This window comes from Bombus pascuorum, chromosome 3 (assembly GCF_905332965.1).
Source record: "Bombus pascuorum chromosome 3, iyBomPasc1.1, whole genome shotgun sequence".
Taxonomy (NCBI): Eukaryota; Metazoa; Arthropoda; class Insecta; order Hymenoptera; family Apidae; genus Bombus; species Bombus pascuorum.
Genome location: NC_083490.1, coordinates 18,871,648 through 18,894,806, shown reverse-complemented (window position 1 = coordinate 18,894,806; position 23,159 = coordinate 18,871,648). Strand labels below are relative to the sequence as shown.

Sequence of the window (23,159 nt, the reverse complement as noted above, 5' to 3'; positions counted from 1 at the left end):
AGAAAAAGAAAACGGAAGTTGGCAAATACGAACGTTGCAGATATAATGTTATTGATTCTGGAAGTATTAGCTGTCCCGTTCCCAAAAAATAAAAACGAGAGAAAGGTGACCCGAAACATGCAAAATTCTGGAAGCTTGTAATTTCATACATTTTAAAAACATTTTATCTCGCGCACATATGCCTACATTTGAGTTTATTTTCAAATCCTTCGCTGGCAGACATATTTTTTTTATACTCTGTGGGCAAACTGGATCGCTTAACCTCGTCTCTGACTTTTTTTATTTTTATAGGCTTTCAAGAAATGTACGAAAGTTTCGAAATATTTTAATATTTATCTTTCTACTACATTATACAGGCGTTCGTTAACTCAAATGTTCGAAACTTTTTTCGATACAGATAAAAATTCAGGAAAGAAATTTAAGAGTGAACTTTTATTTTCATCTAATTGACCTAGTTTTACCGTTAACGTATTTAACGATATCTTTTTACGTTCGTCGTTTATGATATGTGAAGGGTTTAATCGAAAAGAAACGTTTGTCGAAATTTCGTTTCAGATAGTTTTCGTAACGCGATAAATTTTATTTTATTTCTACTCTCTCTTCCCTCCTTGAAAGGATTTCCATCGTTTTATGTTTTCAGAGCATGCATGAAAGTTTCAGAATTTTCTTTTGCTTACTTAAAAGGTGACATTTTTTCTCCCAACGAAATAATTATTCACGTAGCGTAAGAGATGCGCGTTTCCCATACAAATGAGCCATCGCTCCGTTATTGGCATAGAGTACATAGAAAATATGATTAGTATGATGGGATAACGTCTAAAGGAAGTTATTAAACATAATTACTTGCAGCTTCCAAATAGAATACACAACCGGCCACACATAAGGCGTGGTATTTCAAGACGTGATATTTCGCATGCGCTATTTAATTTATATCGTTGCGTTCTTGAACAAATTTACAGTTTCAGTCGCTTCCCACGGAACTAGATATTTCGCCGGGTCGTGGAACATTTTTGTAATTGACGATACAGCGAATTTAACATAACTAACAAGAATGTATTACATATTTAACGAAGTCCAGGAGCGAAGAAATAAATAACACAAATAAATGTCTCGAACCGTTTAAGATAGACGAGGTTTAAATATCTAGTATGTTTTGCTGGCCAAATCGCTAAGGTCTGTCATATATTAACAAGTATAGACAGTTTTATGCCTTTCAGTGTAAGCTTTAATGTATGCTTGAAGGATATACATTGATGTTAACTCTACACATTTTTATACTCCGTGTCTGTAATTTTTTTTTTTTTTTCTATTATGATTTATTTTCGCTCGCACGAGCATAAATCGCTATTGTACGACGGAGAGAAAGGACGAAACAAGAAATATAAATACCATTTTTTTTCTTTTTTCTTTTTTTTAAATCTCTATAGTAATAAATCAGCGAAAGAAAATTTTACTGCATTTCAGAATTCTGCAGAACATACTTTTCTATTTCGAATGAAACTGAATGTTTTTTTCCCATTAACCCCTTAAAGATAAAAGTAAGCAAAGATAAATTTTGTTTAATTTTAATTCACATCGTAGACGCATTCGAAGTAATCAATATACATTTTTATTTTTTTCTTTTTTAAATTTCTATAGTAACAAATCAGCGAAAGAAAATTTTACTGCATTTCAGAATTCTGCAGAACGTACTTTTCTATTTCGAATGAAACTGAATGTTTTTTTCCCATTAACCCCTTAAAGATAAAAGTAAGCAAAGACAAATTTTGTTTAATTTTAATTCACATCGTAGACGCATTCGAAGTAATCAATATACATTTTTATTTTTTTCTTTTTTAAATCTCTATAGTAACAAATCAGCGAAAGAAAATTTTACTGCATTTCAGAATTCTGCAGAACGTACTTTTCTATTTCGAATGAACCTGAATGTTTTTTTCCCATTAACCCCTTAAAGATAAAAGTAAGCAAAGATAAATTTTGTTCAATTTTAATTCTCATCGTAGACGCATTCGAAGTAATCAATATACATCTTTATTTTTTATTTTTTTTTTCGGATAACGTCTAGAGACGATAATTAAAACGTGAAGTACGTTATCACGCGTATTATATTTTAATTAAAAATTTATCTCTTAACGCGAAAATGCTTACTCTTATCTCATCGTTTCTTTACTTCACATTTGATATGAAATTTAATACTTGCTCTAGGTAGATGACGTAATTGTTTATTTACATTTTGTAGTTATTCGTGTATCATAACTATTGCTATCAAGTTCCATCTAGGATCGAAGAATTTGAAGAGATATTTGCTTGGCTTCGAATAGAATCTATAAATCACTCTCTTCGTGATAAAATCCACAGCCACAGAAGTTCCAAGCAACTGCGGAATTGAAAACAAGCAGAAGTCATTTTAAAGTATAAGTATTTTTAATGTCTACCAAGCAAACAAATACTAAAGTCTCAATTTTTAGAACACTCGATAGGATGTTTTCTTCTGCAGATGTAATCCGTAGAAAATCTCACCGATTCTTTAATTGTAACTATTTTGCAATTCCTTCGATCGAAGAATAATATGATCTAACGCTCCATTATTTAACGTGAAGACGTGTAATAGTTGTAATATTAAACTAAATTAATATTATAATATTATCGGTATGGTTTAAATATATTTATGGCTTTTACCATTCTGTTGGACGGTTGCGTAATCTCGTGGGAATACGAATTTTTCACAAGCGAATAGCGTGAATTTTTTTTTTATTCCTGCACCTGTTAAATTGATCTAACTTTGACTATACAATTTTTCGTTTGCAAATTCTATATTTCGGCTTTTTTCCAGTTGGAAATAGTGTTTTTACAAATTTCATTGCACCTCCTCCATCATCCAATCCCAGGCCGAATCATAACGATTTCTCTGTACATTTATCAGTTTAGTACTTGCGTTTGCTTTCGCAAATTATGAAAATAATACGAAATAAATTTGATTAATGATCGAATCTCGCTTCATCGCTAAAGACAACTTTTTGGTAATTTAGCAGAATATTATTTTTGAATAAAATTCGGATAAAGATAAGAATATTTTATGAGAACTGTAAATAAGTCTTTTTATACTTGATAGGATTAATAAATATGATCTAACTATTTACATGCAATCGGGAAAGAATTCGAAACTTCTCTTAAAATAGCACAGATTCTATAAGAAGTTACTGCTTCAAGTCGGTGCGTACTTTTTCTTTTACACGTATAGTTTCTGGATTTTTTATTAAATCGTAAATTGTATCATGGCTCTGATATAAACTGCATGAAATTCTTTAAACGGAATGCTTTTCACTCTTTGATTGTATTTCATCGTCGATTAATATTTCTTTCTTCTCCATTTTTATTCGACATTAAAATTTTATGAAACGAACGAAACCAAATTCGCTGTCGATGGTATTACGAATTAAAATATTGAAGTGATTATTAAATTAATTATTGGAATGCATAAAAATCTATATAATATCAGTTTGCTTATGTCATAGAATAAATAAAAGATAGCAGAGGTATCTACCTGTGGGAATCGGAGATTTAATCAAACTTTTTTCGATGACCCGCACCAAACACGAATGAGATATAAAAGACAAACGAACGACATTCGAGACTCTCAAATCCATTGGCAACGAATCACAAGGACAGTTTCTAGTAGTGATTAAATTATCCGCTAATGGAAATTAAAATTTTTATCTTTCTTTTTTAGAAGCTATTATCAACGAATTTCTAAGATTCTCTCGATAAAATGAATTTCCCAAACGCAACTTTGTTTAAACTGTTCTTATTGTTTATTTATATGCAAATACTGTATTTTTCAATTATTCTTTCAATAACATTGGCGATTAATTGAATTTATCGTTATAGAAAAAATATTAGCGATCCAATCGTAGCATCTCCACAAACACTTAATAACGAATACTAAAATTAAGATTTTTAGTGATAAATGATTAATCGAGCACGCGAGGTTACCCCTTTAATTTGTCATCGACGGATTACGCCAGGCTTCAACATCACTCCCTGCTGTTCGAGCTGATTCATCAAAACAAAGCATAGGGCTGACTCTAGAAAACCTCAAACTGCGGAAAAATCTGATTACGTGTCCGAGAACTACTATATTTGTTACTCGAACGTATTCTTAGTTTATTAAAAAACAGCGGTTTTACTCGTCACTAATGCTAGTATTAGCGATCATTATATACGTTGCGATCAATTTACATTGCGACTTAACTCATCTTCTCCGTTTAATCTACCCGCAAACAGCTAACGCGTTGGATGCTGCCTAAGGGGAATGAGTCGATTGGTACACAGCCAGCTGCTACGCTATCTGACACATCGATGTCTTTTCGCAATAGATTAGACTTCGCGTTGAAGGGCTAACCTTGGACCATCCAAAGATGGATAAAGTGATTTCTTGCGCGAGTAATTACGAAATGAAAAGTACAGATTTTTCCAGATGATATTAGCAGTTTGCATCTTTGCCTGCTAATTTTTTTAAAGAAAAAGTTCCACGCGATGGAGAATTTATTCGCTGTGTTAGAAATCTTCTCTTTTAGAACATCGATAGATAGACTCATAAAGTAGCATCTACTGCCCGAAATATAATTTTTATGAATTTTTATGATTTTTAACGAAGAATCTCAATTATTTTATAAATGGCAGCGGTTTGGCAAAGTGGAAAATTTTGAAAAAAATTGGAAGTTGAACAGAAAAAAATCAGTCAAAGAAACAGTGAACCTTAAACGTTTCTAAAAATCAAATAATCGAAATATAAAAAGAAAATTGTTATATCGTTGTGTCGTAGAATCTGATATTTTAGTTACAGTTTGACGAGTATACTGTAAAGAAGTTGTAAGGCAAAGTTGGCAGAAGCGTGGCACCTTCGACATATCAGATTGTCGATTAGAAATTAATACATCGATGAAGGAATCGTGCATCGAAGGCTTGATCCTTGATTGCTGCTTCTCGTCGCGCTGCCCGCATTGCGTCGGATTGCCCTCACGCCGGCGCCTTGCACCCTTTGCTTTTCTGCTGCCGATTCGGCCTTCTCTTCATCCCCTCCTTTCATCCTTTTCGTCGACAACGCCCCTTCCATTGCGTCCTCTACGCAGCCAAGATGCTCGTTAAGCGTTTCATCCTTGCAGATGCTTTCATATTTGGCAATATCGAATATTTCAAATATTTCAGCCACCGATCCATTTCTTCACCGCTCCTACGAATACTATTTATTCATATTGTCCAGTATCCACAAAAATATTATTGTTTGTCAGATGATCAGCAAAATAGAATTATACAAAACTTTACGTAGCCATTGAATTTTATTCAATTTCTTTTACCTATTTGTAGTAAATTTATTGGTATTTGTGTCAGTCTTACGAAAAGTTTACTTTTTATGTATCGTTCGAATGAAAAAGTGAAATTATAAATTCTCGTCGCGGTTAATTTGATATACAACTCCTTAAGAAATTTCGGAAATCCGAAGAAATATAAGAATATTATATTCTTACCGTAATTGTAGGTTTGACCACGTAAATGATCTCACAAGGAAGATTAATTTTGCGTACGTTATATCTTCCATCTCTCTCATCGAAGCTAAAACAGGCTAAACGTTAATTTCGTTTTATACTCGACGAAAAGTTTACTACGCGAAACTATAGTTAACGTTACTCAGTGTAATTAAACTTCAATTATACCACATTGCCGCGTTTTTACGTCCTATTTGGGCGTGGGTTGTAAGTACTTACTTTCATCGCTTCGGTTTGTATTAGGCGTCGTTAATGAAACAGTTGATGAATTACTCCTCGAACTGAAATTTCAAAGAACTTGTATTAAATTTCATTTATCAAATGTCCAGATTTCCGTGAAAATAATAGAACGTTATTTTGCAATATATCTCTCTCTATATCTATATATCGTTCGTTAATGTTTGAATAAAAATCGGCTATAATTAACTAGGCTCTTTAAGTGTTTACTTCCGTTTTACTTCATGGTCGAAAACTGGAGATTCTTCGATAGGCAGTTGAACGGAAATTTGCTAAGTAAGGCCAATTTAAAAGACTCTTCGAGATACGACAACCATTTTTAACGAGCTAAAATAGTTTGTTCTAAAATTTGACTAATCTACAAGCGTTCATAATTATATTTATGGGAAACTGATCATCAGTTTAAGAATCTCTACTGAACGTCAGACGTATAATAAATAATAAGAACCAACATTAATTGTAAAAAGAAAACTGCAGGTTTTCTTCATTTCCATTAAAGTACGATTTTTCTCATTCTCCGTGTCCCTCGCTTAGATTATTTCCGAGAATTGCAGACGATGACGAAGCCGATATTAACTGGACATTATTGTAATTCTGTTCGGACAAACACCGCTACATGCAGACATTACAATGACCATGCATGCGTTATAGCTTATCGGTCATTTTCATTAAGAATGCTTTGTTTGACTGACACGGTACGTATCTGAGGCTGTCAAAACACAAACAGTTTGACCAAGTTAGCTTTAGCAGTCAGCCGCGTGAACGAACCAAAAGAGACAATCAATGGCGAGGGAAATACGACGCCTTGCGTTCTATAATACAGGGTATTTTACCCTCGATCGAATAGCTGAACGTCTCTCTGGAATATTTTTAAATTACTTCAATCGATACTGAGAAACAGTTTTAAAACAGTCTGAGCGGTGTCAAAGGAGGGATATTGTGGAAAAATAATTTCTTTTAACACATTCGCCGCTGCTACACTTGTAACTGTATATTCTCCTTTGTCACAGAGACAAAGGCGATCTTACAAAAATGAAAGAAGACCTTGGAAGGACAATTTTCTTCGTAAAATCCTTCCTTCCGAATCATTTAGGCGTTGAACATTTCCCAGTATGATTAAAAATAAAGAGAGATACTTAATCGTTGCCTTAAGGATGACAAATCCTATTTATATAATATGACATTATATAGAACATCTAGAAATCCTTTGCGCTATAGCGGGGTATCGAACGCGATCGTACGATAACTTTGTTTGAACGAAATTGTCACGATAGCGTTAGAAAGCCACAGAATGGCGCTATAAACCAGCCTTAATTCGAACGCTCCTTTGAGATACCATAAACTAGTATCATCGCTTTTCAGATCGATATAATATTTTATTAACGAAAGTCTACCAGGTGAACACAACGCTGGTTAAACACTTTGTAGTCCAAGCGTAAGTGATCGTAATGGTGCTACAGTGCATCCTCGAGCGCATAGGGAATAAGTGAGTGGATGAGTTACTGTCATCGTTTCCTCCTTTGCCTCGTGCTATTGTCATACTCCACACCTGGAAAAGCCAGACGCAATTTAATTAACAACATCGACGAAATTTTACGAGTCGCAAGTTACATGTCACAGGAAAGATCCTGATACACATATACGAAAAGAGTTTGAGTATGAGAATGTACGCGTTTGAAACAATCAGAGTTACGATCGAAAATTTCGAACGATATGATTTGGTTTGGTAAAAAATAAAAATGCAGACCGTCTAAGGTTTCGTTCATTTGCTTTTGATTTTCGAAGGAAAAATCGAATAAGAGGCTGCTCTGCCGGGCACAATAAATCTCAAACCGCACAGGCATTTCCGCCGACGACGATTTATTTCATGGCAATTTACTTTATCCCGTGTGTTCGTCCAACCATGTGCCGTCACGGTCACAGCCACAAAATTAGAGCCCTTCGCTTGATGCTTCACTCGATTACAGAACCAGTGACTTTTTCTCTTTTAAATACTTCCCAGCGTAGTCACGTGCATTCGGTGCACGCCTCTCCTCATCATACACGTATAAAAATAATTCTATCCGACTCTTTCTTCTCTCCCGATAGCTTTTACGTTGTGGAATTTAAAATTTACGAGAAAACTAATTAAGCCATACAAATACGAAATGGCTTTAGTGTACATATAGGATTACATGTACACGTGTTTGTAATTAATATACGCTGGCCTGTAAAAATATCCGAGCAAACAGTTTTCGTACTCCTTTGCGTAAAAATGAAAACTAAAAGAATTTTAATTTATGCCAGCTAAGCTTGAGTAAATTTTATTTCGAATAAAGATAACAAATGGCAATTTGAAACAACGAGCCATTTCGACTATATACTTCGATTTATGAATAGTAAATATACCTTTAATACTGTAAGCAAGATTCACAACATCCGACATTCATCCTTTCATAATAAAGGTACAAATAAATGATAAGCCTGGACCTAATAGGGAATTGGGGAAAATGGGGAAGAGGAATATGGCTCAAAACAGTGAATTTGAGATATTATGTATTCTCTTGGTTATCCAGTAACGAACGAGTATTTATAACTTATAAAGGTGTCGCAATGTAAATTAAAGAATTAAATAGATGAAATTCTTTTCGTAATGGTCGGGCAAGTCGACACTGATATAAATTCTTTCCCTTATACCAGTTTTAAAAAGAATTTGCGAGAATATGACTGCCTAGAGCCTTAGCCAACGAAGAGAGTACTCGAAAATGGCTTTAGGAACTCAATTCTTATATAATATATTGCGGTGTTGGAAACTTTATTAAGAATTCGATTATTTCACCTATAATAAGTACAAATAATTAACGTTTAATAAAGTTTATACCTTTCATTTGATTAAAACTTAAACTGAACTATTTCATGTAACTGTACAATTGGAGAAAATTGCGTAATTAATCCTTTTCTGGATTTGCAAGGAGATAGAAGAGAAAATGAGCAGTCGTCACAGTTCTCCATTGTGCGCCCGGTACTTTTATGAACCAGAATGAGATCGTAGCAAAGAACTTTATTGAATTTAAATGAATTCATTTATATGCTAATTGACGAGGGAGTGTAAGCTAAGACTGAAGTTGCTGGAATTTCGGGTGTCTAAAAGAATCTTTAAAAAATTATTACACGTAACCTGAAATTTAGTAGCTTAATTCTTAATTCTCTAGTTGTGTAATAATTTTCTGAGTTCCATACGTCCACTATAACTTTTCGAAGATTTGTTTTTAGGATTTGCAGGCCAGAACGTTAAGTGATTTTATGGGATGATTCAGCGCTGACAACGTTCGAGCCTCTCACAATCGGCCGTTCGATGAAACACATAATTTTAGCTGCCTAATGTGTTAGCACACATTGCTAACATAGTTTCTCACACGATCGAGAATATCGAACTATTTTCGAGTGAAAGCAGATTGTTCATAGTTTTATATCTTGAAGAATTTGAAGTCTGCCAAGGTTTCGGTCATTATTGTTACCTAGTTTTCGTGTTCTACCACTCTCAGAACGTGCTGTATCCTCAAGGTCGATCATCGTATTTTCAGATAAAACCGTTCAATTATTATTTGAAATATTTTTCAGCATCATCGACAATTTCATAACTGTTCGTGATGTTGGATGGATTTAAATGAAATGCCCTGTATCTTCGACATAATTTCAGTATAATTTTAAACAATCCGTGAAAGTATTGGTCTTTGCATAGTTTTACTAAAAAAGTTAATCGAACACGCCGTGGGCAAATATTTCTATACAGATCTCTGTGTAATTTTACAAATTGAAAAACAAACTTCGATTCAAGTGAATTTCAGTTGAAATTACTCGTTGACACTAATTAACTAGTTATCGAAGCACGTTAAGATAATTTGTCACTGTACGGCATGTCGCGTACGTTTCCTTCCGGTATTGGAATCGATTTCGGAGTTTAATTAACGAAGCTAGTTTGAATTCGGCTACAATTGATCTTTCCATGTATCACGGCCGTAACGACAGTCCTTTAACGACTAAAATTATATCAAAGAATTTTTTAAACCCGCAACCAAAACTTCTGCGATTCGTCGTCTGAATGTACAACTAGATGCAGTGTGTATTTTAAGTATGAAATGGAGAAACATGTGATCGCAAAATATGTGGAAAAGAGTCAGCATGTCAGCTACCTTACCGTTGTAAAAAGCTAGCGGAAAGAGGAACATATCCGCACGAGTGGTTCCATCAGCGAGCAGCGTTTTGCTGTGGAATACGCGAGATTTTTCATGAAAGAGCACGTACTACGTCTAATCTGAGGAGCGTTAGGTGGGGTGATAGTTGATGACCAACGAACGAGTGTTTTGCTTATGGTAAATTAAAAGCATATCGCAGTGTATATACGTGTGTTATCTATTCGGAATTTAAATTAATATAATCTAGTTTAACCATCTACATAGCTAGATACTTTGGCCTAATTTCAATTTGTCACTCCTCAAGTTTTTAGCCATGTCACTTCCTAAAGTAATTCTACGAAATTGAAAATATTTATATCGTTAATTTGCTAGAAAAAAATGACACAGTTGGGAATCTATTCCCTGATCTAATCTGTTTCATTTTTATTTCGTTTCACAAGTTATAATTAAATTGCGTATATTTACGAAAACTCATATTTTTATAAATATCATTTGAAAAATGGATGCTTCTATACATCGGATATTTTACATACTTTGTTTATTTCAGGTGTGCGGCTCAATACTGGCAGAATACGCGCAGAAAACCCGATAAGGTAGGAGATCATGCAATTTAATATTTCAAACATTTCGTCGTGATAATTACGCTTCATAATTTAGTATTTAAGTACGATGTATACGAGAGTGAAGTTGCAAAATATTTTACGCCGTCGTGTTTCGTTACTCCGGCTGCAAAATTTATTTATTTCATGCGTACAAAATTTTCTACACACGCGTAATGATCGTTCGTAATCGTTAATCGTCATATATTCAAAGATTAAAAATAACATACTCATGCAAGGCGGTTTTATTAATTGTAGTAGTGTAAAACCACCGGAGAATTTTCAACTCCTGTATAGTTAAACTCATAAAAGCTACTATTATAATTTCATTTTATATACATATTAATTATAAATATGTAAAAAATTAAAGTATGTTCCTTCTTTTAATGAAAATATAATACGACTCGTATAACTGTGAATTAATTTTATATAAATTTTTCTAAATATTCTTCGTTTTAATATAAAGCTTCGTTTAGTACAGAAAGCTGTTATAACGGAAGTTCGCACCTTGTGCTCGCTAGTAAGCATTTGGCCAGTAAGAGGTCAAGCAGCTCAATTTTTCGATTAACCGCTCTCACTGATCTGATTTATAAGTCCTTAGTCACCTTGGTAGCAAATACGTCATAACTTCACTACGTGTAGACTGTAGACACGTCATTGAGACGTAAAAGGATATTGATTTCTTAGTTCTCTTGTAACTGTGGCACATCAAAATCCAAATGTTATAACGAATTAATTCTCGCCTCTATTCATCGTAACCGCATCGTCACATCTGTACACATCATATCCAGAACTAACGTCATTCCATATGATGTTTACATGCGTACGTGGATATGAATGCTGGGTACCTAATGAGGACATGTGCGATTGAGTTTATGTCTCTAAAACAAAATATACAGACGTAGAGTAAACAGTTAAGTGAAAAGTATTGATTTCAACGCAATGATAATAATAATTGAACGACTCAATTCAGTCAAGATTGAAATTTTCTTGCTTTATGAAATTATACATTTTGCTCTTTAGTACGTACTAATACAAAGTTACTTTTTCACATTTTCCATATTTTGTGTGAAACATGGAAGGCAAGATAATATAATATAATATAAGATAGTATAATATTCATAATACAGAGGAATGGGTGTGTATGTATAATGTATATATGTTAAAACATGTGCATGAAATTAATGATAGATAAACCACCGAAAGATGAAATGGCGTGTATGCAGATTGCATGAAAGAATTATTTGATACACATTTGCAACAAATATATGTTGATAGGATGTGAGTAATATTTAGAATAGAAATGCTCGTTCCAGAACGATTAATCTTCGCAATGTTTGCACGACGTATCTCGAAGAAATAGAGCATAGACGAAGTAACAAACGACAAGTTTCGAGAAAATTGGTCGATTTGAAAATAAAGTTTTCGACAACATCAAATGATACTAATTTGTCTTGTCGTACGTTCGTTGCCCGATTTTGTGACAAGTTTTATAAGACAGATATTTTGTTGACTACATCCTTCGTGAATGTTTCCATTCTACTTATTTTTACTCCTCCGCATTCCGCTCCATTCAAACGTACGCATAATAGCGGAACGTGAAAGAGAGACGAATTTTTATGCACAAGATCACCATAGCTGTTCTATCGCATCTACCGTGAATTTGCACGCGCTATCAACGCATGTAATCCTATAATCGAGTAAAATGTAAAATGTAAAACCCAATTATTTTCAATTCACTTGTCCGTATCTGTTTGAAAATAATTTGAAGTTCAAGTTGACCGCTTGATCGATTACTATTGTGTCCTTTTCAATTATACTGAAAACGTTAAAGATAGAAGAAAAGCGAAGGAAAAAGCTGGAATGACACGTTGGTACTAACGTTAAGTGGAAAAGTTTCAATCGTACGCTTGTATAATTAGTCTGAATATATTTTCTTCTTTATGACACGTTGCATAACTTCTTTTTCATGATTTAGTGTAGCTCGAAACTAGGACAAAGAAGTTCTTTCACACGTCTAAAGATATAACAAATATTTGGGATGCTTGTTATAATCAGATTGCGGGTTTTTATGCATTTATGAAAAATTCTAAGATGCACATAATTTTTTTTTTAATTGTATTCAATATGGGCATTGTAATTATGTTTCGCGCGTTTTTAGTTGGTCGTCTTTCATTAATTAGAGCAACCACTAATGTTCTTCTGACTGTTTGGAATTATTTATAGCGCCTTTGTTAGAAACGATAAATCGTTGCCTTTTGTTCCTGCTCGTTGTATAGTCTTTATTCGCGGAGAAGGAATAACGATGATAGAAAATTCGATTTGTTTCTCGATGAGCAGCGAGGAAAAAGGTTGAGCAGAAGGAGAAAAGAGCCGCCGGTGTAAAGGTTAGGAATACGTCCGATGAGCGGCTCTTCGTGAAATAGTAAGCTAGGCACGAAGTTTGCCATCTCGTTTCGCCTCGTTTTTTGCCATTGTGCGCGCGTCACTTTCCTCGACTTGCCAGCGAAACGCTCATTGTTGTCTGAGCTTTTTCTCGTAACCTTTGTGGAGGGCGGCCGGTGTACATAAGCATGTAGCACACTCCCTATAAGTATAATACGTGCAATCTTTCTGCTACGTAGCCCTCTCTGTGTTCTGCCTTCCTTTTATGTCCTGTCACCTCTGCCTACTCCCCTCTATCCTTCTTTTAGGCCCAACGTTCATCCTGTAAACCATCGAGTACGAGCCAGAGGTAGAGAGAGGTCTCCAGGTGGGCGGAGATCGATAGAACCGCGACCCAGCTTTACCCTAGCAGGCCGGGGAACCTGGTACTACTAGTTTCCGCGATTCCTACGTACGCGATCTTCGTGTGTACACTTATATTACCCTTCATGAGTATTTCCACGCTTCCAAATTATTGCAAATATACATATATACGATAATACATATTTTGATCTAATTTTGGTCCCTGATCTCATTTTAGCTAATTGTACGTATTCTTGAATTGTGCTATGTCGTATCGATGAAAACAGCAATTGATATCTATTAGTATAAATAAAGAGACAATTAGTTGAATACGAATAAAACTTAAGAAACGATTCTTGTTAAAAATTACACGACTTTAGATCTCTATTCAACGTTGCTTCGTCTTAATATTTCTAGTCGCACCCTAAAAGTTTATACATGTTTTACGAAGCCTTAACTATTCATTGCGGGTAAACGTAAGACTCGAGCGATACTAATATATTTCTTATTTCAGCTTTTTAGCAGATCATTCGACTCCAGTTATAAGAAGAAGTAAAGAATTAACAGTAGAGAAAATATGAGGGAGAAAATAGCAATCTTCTGATCAAATTGTACCAGGTGTTCAAATATTTATGGTAGTCTACACATATACAACCGTAAGAACGGCGTGTCACAAAATACAATTAGTGTTTCATAGCCGATATGCTTTCTTATCCACCCTTCTGTTATGCTCTGCAAAACGCAGCTCTGTTTTTGTGCTTAACCAATTATGTTATGTTTTACCGACGATTTTTTTCACAACTCCGATCTTCCTATCGTTCAATGATTTCTTTAGATCGAAAGAAACTTTGTTTCTTATCAAACTGATAGAAGTGGAAATTGTAATCAGAACTGAAACTATTCGAAATTAAGTACCATGCAAAATTATCTATGTTTCATTCTCGAAAACTGATAAAACTTGAAGTTTGAGAAAAATATTTTACCGTGTTTTAGCAGTTTTGAACTATTAAACCGGTTTAATTTAATATAATAATTAAGGGTTCGTTTTTCTTTTTTTTGGAAAACGTATATTTGTTTCTGCAATAAGTTCTGTACCCAGTTGCAGCGATTTTCTCGAATACTCACGTTTGTATCAAAATTATTATCTTACCCCTTCATAAAAATTTAATAATACTTTGGAACAATTAAATAATTCGGTTAGAAATAATTTCAATGAAAGAAATATAGCTATAGGTCGCCACGATTTCACGCACTACTTTGTCCCCATTTACACGATTCGAGAATATTCTTAATAAAAAAAGACGTCCTCTTGAGCACGATCCTGCTCACCTCGCATGTTACTGTAAAAAATAAAAACGAAAATATTTTATATTGTGATGTTAAAGCTAGAACGCGCTATAATTGTCTAAAACTTTGAAGAAAAACTGAACTATAGTAGCTTTGCGAAATTATATTTGTTGCTATTTAGTACATAATACAAAATGTCTTTCTTCTCGATTTGCACAAGTCATTTAATCATGCAAGAAGTTTACATTATGTATTATAAAAGAAGAAGAAACATATTTCATGTTGTGTGACGTTTGTCCGTTTTAGAATAGTACCTACCACGAATGGGAAGTTGGCGAAACAGGAAATGTTATTGTACATACAACCACCATCCTTCGTTTGTATTCTACGAGACTTTGCTGTTAAAATATTTACATTGCGCGCAATTGGTGCTGTTGTGTTTGGATATGCTAAAAGACTTAAGACCAGGTTTTAAAATAAAAATACGCTTGCTATTTCAAATGACTGATATATACATCTATTTAGAATACCGTGACGATCATGAAAATATAAATACGACTGACTAAATATACGACGATAGATCGATTACTTTACTTAATATTATAATTCTTTTATCAAAAATCTTTTTGTTTAGTTATTTCATTAATATTCGTTAATATTCACTCAATTCTGATTAACGATCGAAACGTGTTTAAGAATTAAAAGATTCGATAGTATTTAATATTTACACCACCTACTTTCAATATTTTAACTCGGCATCATCTTTTATTTCACATGCCTCGTTTATATCGCACAATTTTAACATTTGTCACAACGTCGATTTCACGAAATTTCATTAAGCTACCAAGCTGCTACTACCGATTTGCCTAACGTGTGAATCATGTAATTAATATTTCTGCCTGATACGCAGAGTTTCTGCAGTTGTAGCAGCTGTCTTGGTAATTTAATTAACAATTACGTACGCTCTATGTCACTCCCTAGTAACATTCACAGTAACGTAACGGTAAACGCAGTTATACAAAATGTTTTAAAATTAGTAGTATGGACTGAAACGAAATTACACCATGATCACTCTATGTAAGAAAACCGATCAAAAATGTGGAGCGACATTTTTCATGTAGAGATTTTTTTCAAATAAATTTAATTTATAACAGTTTTACTTCGCCAAATTCAATAAGAGATACATTGACATATGTAAATGTTAAAAAATTGAAATTGTATAAGAACGAAAAAATTCTGAGATTTAATGGAGCATACAGTGTGTAAAACTTTATTAAAGTGCGCTATATTTTACAATTATGTTCTGCGTATTGTACGTCTGTAAGCGTTCTTCAGGGTATTTCCATTTTTCAAACGTTCCAATGCAAAAAGAACCTTCTCTTTGGGCGGTTCTCTACTCGCATTCTGCTCGCAGTACACAAGAAATTTGACTCCATAAGCAAAAGTCCATCAATGTAAGTCCAGAGATCATATTGGCTATTTTACCATAACGATCGATACAGCAGGGATATTGCTAACGTTTCTGAACGCAAATGCAATAAAAAGTAATCTATAGTGTATTCTAGCATCGGTAAATTTTCAACATCGGTTTATTCAAAAACGAAAGAAGCATAAGTATCTTTGTACGAGAAAATGTTGCTTTATTGGTATTTTCAACTTGCCTTTTCATGTAGATTCATCTACTTTTAAGTTATATAATATCAATTCGGAAACACCCTGTATATTATTTGTTGGAGTAACTGTGCAAAAATAAAAAGAAGATAATAATCGTTATTATTCTGTAATAGTTACGATATCTGCAAATGTTGTTTGATAAACTGTGTCGAAAATGTTAAAACAAAAGCACTCTTGGGTTGTTCTTCATTAGCGACACGCACGCACGCACTTGCGTGACCACTAGAATGTAATTAACTTCACCTTTTTATTACACGCTCGCACATATTTTTCGGTTTAAGGGCCGTAGCTTGCAGCCTATTTCTTCTTTAACACCTTTTATAGTTCCTTAAACTTTTCACGTGTTACTTGAACATGGAAAATTACCTTATGAAAATTTCGATGAAATAATGGTAAAACAACGAAGGATTGGAATTTCTTTTTAAAAAATTAAAACATCTGTCACATTCTCGTGGGGATTAATATTACCAAAGATACTTGTGTATTTTTAGTAACTGTAAAAATAGAAGATTTGATATTATATTGACTGGTTTGGTAGCTGTAGCTTCAATGTAGAAAACTTGTATATATTTCACTATACTTAAAGAATAGAATATACTTAAAGAATAAAGATTTGATATTATATTGACTGGTTTGGTAGCTGTAGCTTCAATATAGAAAACTTGTATATATTTCACTATACTTAAAGAATAGAATATACTTAAAGAATAAAGATTTGATATTATATTGACTGGTTTGGTAGCTGTAGCTTCAATGTAGAAAACTTGTATATATTTCACTATACTTGAAGAATAATTTTGGACAGATTTTGATGCCGTAGAACGTGCGATATATATGTAACGTTATGCATACATTCGCATGAGGATACGCCAAAGTGATATTAATGTTTTATGTAGAGACGTAACCGCTGGCTACAAAAATCGATAATTCTGGGTTTCGAGCTGTGTCGCGTGAGGCGCACTCGTTACACTATAACTATCATCAATCTCTCTTTTTTTCCTTTCCATTTCAATCTGTTTTCTCCCCTTTCTTCCTCTGTCTCTCAGCTTCTTGCACAACCTAAAGGTAAAGTGTATGACGTTGGATATATTTTTTTTTTAGTCTATTACATTGTCGTTTGATAAATTCTTCTTCGTTAATAACGTTAGTATTTATACCAGATTAACCTAGGAAGTAATGTCCATTTTATGAACATTAAAACATATTAATTTGCTACAATCTTCCGCTACTTCGTTTAATCAGCTAATGCACGTTGCTTTCTATTACTTTCTCCCTACTAGTTCTCTATTCTGGGAGCTTTTTAATGTTAGTTTCATTAAAAAGGAATATGAGTTTTGATTTGAAAAGACCTTCGATGTATTCCGCTTTCACAAATGTGTCTATCTTTTATCCATTTAAATAATTTTACAACATCTTGGCAAACTGATAAATACAAAGAATGAGAAAGAGTTTTTCTAACCGGAGTTTTCAAACTGTATGAAATTAACTTCCCATTTATTAATTCTCGTATTTTTTCTTTTTTCCTCTTCCAAGTTGTTTTACGTTTCTTCCACATTGTTCCAAAGCGTTATTTCAATATCATATTTAGTTCAGGAAATAATTCGAAAAAGGAACTGTACCCAGTAAGACAGTGGACGTTTCTCTTCATTTTGACGGCAATAATATAGAGGGTTCTTTTTTTGAAACATGTGTACACCCTTGTATTCGTGTTCCGGTCTTCAAATTTTTTGTTCTGGCTGTTCTACAGATGAAGGTTCGTGCTAAAAAAAAGAACCCTTTACTGTATACTATTGCTGACAGAATAATGAGAAATGTGTCTTATGTGTACAATTTTTCCAAATTCGTTCCTAAACTAAATACGATATTGAAATAATATTTCGCAAGAATATTAAAACAACTAGAATAATCAAGGACAACATTACATGTTCGATTTTCAAGAAATAGGGAGCTGGTGAAATTTTCACTTGTTTGGAATTACTTCTGGGGACGTTTTTATTATTTTTATCATTTTAGGAATTTTCCGAAGTAAATCATTATTTCTTTTTGAATGATGTATAACAAGCGCAGAATAACTTGGTACAAGAAAAAAATTCGAGATTTGAAAATGAGGGGTAACTTCGTACAGGCAAGTTTCTAAGGTTTCTTCTTTCTTGTTTTTTCTTTTTTATGTTTCGAAATGAACTTAATGGCGTTGTTGATATGTTCGCAAGGAGTACAACCGCCTCGAAATAGAAATATCCCTGAATTTATCATCCTAAATCCTACCATTCAGGTACCGAGTAACAGAGCAGCATGGTCATTCGCTTCGAAGTCAAAGTGAACATCTGTGTCACTTGATGAGCGCTTTCAAAAGACGGAATTAGAGGTTGCGACGGAAGAGGTGGATGAAAAGCAGCATAAGCCAATAAGGGATCAAGCAATATTCATTAACGAATTTACATTGTTGGTGAAAGTACACTGCTCAGAGTAATTAGACGCCGATGTTACTTTGATTTCTATATCCATTTCATGTATCTATTCATATTTTCCAACCTTATGTTTTTTTCCCCCGCTTAGCAACAAATTTCATTTTTAATACTTTGGTAAATTCATTAAAACACCGTAATAGACTTCCTTTTAACTAGAATTCCTCAGAGAATACTGGATATAAAAAGTAAAAACTCGATATAATTAATTGAAGTAACGCAGTTTCATTTCGTACAAACGAGATTGGATTTCGTTTTATTCTTAGATTTAATAATTGGAAAAAAGTACACCATAAGTACATCTAGGAAGAGGTTAAGTAATTCCATTTTAACGAGCAGATACTCTCACCGCAAAGTGATAAATTGATTGATATGCTGGATAATGATTTTTTGACACCATTCAATGCTCTTCTGTCGCGTGAAAAAGATCTCGTGCCCAGATTTCCCTCTATGCGATGAATTATGTAGTGATTCATGTCTAACTTCGTATCAGAGAAACTCTCATTGAGTTACATTTCAATGGAAAATAATGATGTTATGTAAGAGAGAAAATGATAACGTGGAAATATAAAGTAAGATTAATAATATACAGCGTGGCTCTCATTTCTTTCCACAAAACCATGCAAGCATATATTCTATGAGTAAAATAGTAGCATAATGCAATTTATCTAAAGTTTCCTAGTAAATTTTGTCACTTGTACTTTACGGACATTGAAGGATTAAATGATTGATGATCTACTATATTCGCTAAAATATTCTATGAAATTGTATGGTTCTGCAACGTAACATGGAATTTATAAGCCCGCAAATCCTGTATATTTAGGTCAGCGAGCTCGTCCGATTTTCAAAATTTGAAATGAAAAATTTACTTCAGTGTAATTTGCGATTTTTTGTATAATCACTTACTTAATATAACATACTTTGTATCATCACAGTTTTGTCATATGGAGATAACCAGTTTGTTCTTACTTTTAACGTTAACTATAGGTCAAAGCTTTTATTTTCTATAATCATAATATATCTTTGTCAAAGAATATAACGCTTTTAACAACTATGAAAAATTATACTAAACGCGAATACCGAACGTCTTTAATAATTTTAAATTCCTAATGAACTTTAAAGTTACAAATTTACGACGAGTCTTAAAAGTTTTTAAAGTCTTAAAAGACTTAACGTTTTAAAGTCTTTTTAAAGGAAAGCTTATTCCGAAATCACTCGTTAATTTTTCCTTCTTCTTTTTATTCAAATATTTTTATTAATTGAACCTTCTAACTTTCAAAAAGCATTAATTTGCTTGAGAAATCTTAACAATTATAATGTTTAACTTTTATAGTCGTGTTTCATGTACAAACAATTAATATTAAAGTGTCAGTGTTCTACTAAATCATTGTAAAATCTTTAATGGATCACAGTTAATTGCGTTGATCTCAACTTGGAGATTGAAATGGTTTCACCGGGTCAATAGAAATAATCGTAAATACGATCGATGTACGGGCCGCCACGTTGATGAAACGACAAGTGAAAATTCGTGCACTCGTTAAAACGTAGAAATTGTACGATTAATATGACGTTATGGCGATTCCTCGCTCTAACAAATAATATTCGATATTCAATTAGATCGAAACGTAATTTGAGCATCATATAAAAGAAAATAATTTATGAGTTTTACGAATGACGTGAGCGTATTTGCCAACCAAGAAAAGCATGTTTCAACGAGATGCATAAATTTATTAACAAGCTCGCGTGCTTCGACTAGTTGATGGAAAATTTCCATTGTGGAAATTGCGCACTGCGTCTTTCGTAGGAAAAAATTAAATCTTGCTGATTGGCCAACTCAACTGGAGAGAGTTACTTCCGAAAATGCACTAACGAGTTCTTTTTCACGATGAGCAGCCCACTCGTGCAATTATGGGCCGCGATTGGAGTCCTTGATCCTTTCTAGTCGATATGTCGCAAACAGTCTCTGGTTCAACCTAAAATAGGCAAACTACGATTCGCCTCGTAATGAGTAGCGCTGCTTGCTAACCAGTGATTGAATTTCAATGAAGTGACTAGAATGAAATTCTGTAGGTACTATAGTTAAAGTATTTTACCTGAGCGGAATTATCAAGCTTTTATCGAATAACTATTATTTCGCTAAAAAGAAATAATAGATATAATCGATAGAATGAAATTTTATACGTGTCTATCTATTTACACATAAAAAATAAAACTTTTTATATTTAATCAGTTTTCTATCTGTGATTAATCGATCAAGCAATTTCGGCTTGAAATAGCGTTCAATAAAACATCGAATTCGGGGGAAAAGACTCATTGTGAAAATTCATAAAATAAGAACGAGTTGACAACAATGATCTTCTTTAATTGATATCCGGCACTTGTACGCGTAGCAGCTAGTTAACGGTAAAAGTTTGATGATATTGGTGACCGTGTGACACGCGAAGGGATTGTAGTTGCCCTTTGAAATGCCGAGGGTCGCTGCAGGCATTATCCAAATTGCCGATCTTAATTTCTTCTTACGACGAGCGCGTCAAGGCTTTCACCTTCCTTGCAAGTCGATATACATAGGTATATTGTACGATTTCGTACGACACGCGACCTAAACTCGCGTTTCACTACGATAAACACGAAAATAACTGGATTGTACGCCACTCGATATGCATTTTTCCTGACGTCACGAGATTCATCTGTGCCTAAAACTTGCTATGTTCAACACTTAACGTCTGCAATTAACATACACGTTTATACAACACAGGCTGCTACAGAAGCTTAAAATAATGAAGACGATCGATAATGTCAGGTTGTTATTGATTACGCACAATTTTAAAAGCGAGTTTCTCAATGGTGAATATATTGAGAGCCGAGAATTCTTGGCAGTGGAATTCAGGAATTTTCTATTCATTTTTTAAATATAGAAACTGCAATTACGCGTTCTTTTTTGCTGTAGAATGTTTTATCGTTTGTGCAGAATCATAGTGTTGTAGCTATAATATTATATATATATTCTTGTATTTCACACACTGTCTGAATGTGTGTCTACGACCCCACTGCGATGGAATTTATTGGTAATTCATCAATGCAAAGAATTTCACTTGAACTGTGGCACTTCTCGAAATTCTTGTTGAATTTATCGACAAACATTTGAACCTCATACACGTACAGATTGTTACATTAACTCAGTTCAGTTCAAATATCTCCAGTATTTCAAGGAATAAACGAAAACATTGCAAAAATTCGTTTTATCGACCTGTGTCCGATATTAAGATTGACGATAATGGAATAGCAGTTCCATAAATAAGAAACATACGTTGATATTAAGGTCACTATAAATAAATATTTAAAAAGGAGTTTAATTGTTGTATCGATTTTCCTGTAAATAGAATTTAGCTAATAATTATGTAAATTGGAAACGTACGAATTCGCTACGAAAGTACGAGATTATTTGTATCGAGTTGAAAAATATTAAGTGAAAAACCAAGCGAAATTCTTCGTACGAACGTTCTGGATTACGAAAGATTCAGATACGCGAGATGAAGAATTCGATTCGGTGTTTGATCGCTTTCAACATACCTGACTCTTCCGGATGACCGACAGGTGCAGATCCATATTTATCTAAAAGACTACAAGTAGAGCGATTTTTATTTAAATAAACTAATACTATAATTATAAGCTATTACATAGATATTTAAAAAATGCAATGTTACATCGAATAATTCCCTTCAGCGGCTATGTCGCGTTTCTTCCCGGTTTTGAAAGTTCTCCTTATAAGCACTGTTAGAAATCAGTTTTATCGAATTAATCGTTACGATCATTGGCCGAGACAAGCAACCGGTAGTCATCGGTAATTGTGGCCACTAGTCAGAACCACTGATGGTCACGAGTAACCAAGTCTGCGGACAACCTTAAGACAATGCATCATTGAACTACTTGCGATCCCTAGGTAGACCGCAGACGTAACCAATCATCGTAACCACTAATGGTCGCGATTGATTTTATTTTGAGCACTGGTCACAACGACCAATATGATCGTAAATTGGAAAATCAGTTAACATAAACCGTAGGGGAACGTTAGTTATCGACGACAGACACTTACAAAGGTTTCTCATTTAAGAGAAGCTGCTGGTGACAACCGCACATTCTTTGTCACATCAAGTTAAATGCTTTTTTAACTCCTGATAGTTTTGAAACAAATATAGAAATCGTTTTAAAATTTTTTATCGGATTGTACGTATTATAGACACTTGATTCGGAAAGTTCTATCTCACACGGAACTATGAAGTTCTCATCTTAATTTTCTGTACAATGGAGCATTGCTTACCTCAATTACAACCAACTTGTTCGAAATTCAGCATCTTGTTCTTCTCTTTCGCGTTTTACTGTACATTTCTACAGCACAGTTATCCAGAAAATTTCTTCAGAAATTTCTCCAATCAGTTAATAATCATCGCT

At 33.7% G+C, this 23,159-nt stretch overlaps 1 protein-coding gene across 1 annotated transcript in view; it reads left to right on the top strand.

Annotated features, from left to right (window-relative positions):
• Positions 1-23,159, top strand: part of LOC132904846 (neuronal calcium sensor 2) — a 75,321-nt gene that overhangs the window by 16,651 nt on the left and 35,511 nt on the right. Inside the window, exon 2 of the mRNA XM_060955630.1 lies at positions 10,506-10,551. The gene's annotated coding sequence lies outside the window, so the exon portion shown is untranslated. The remainder of the gene's footprint in view (positions 1-10,505; positions 10,552-23,159) is intronic.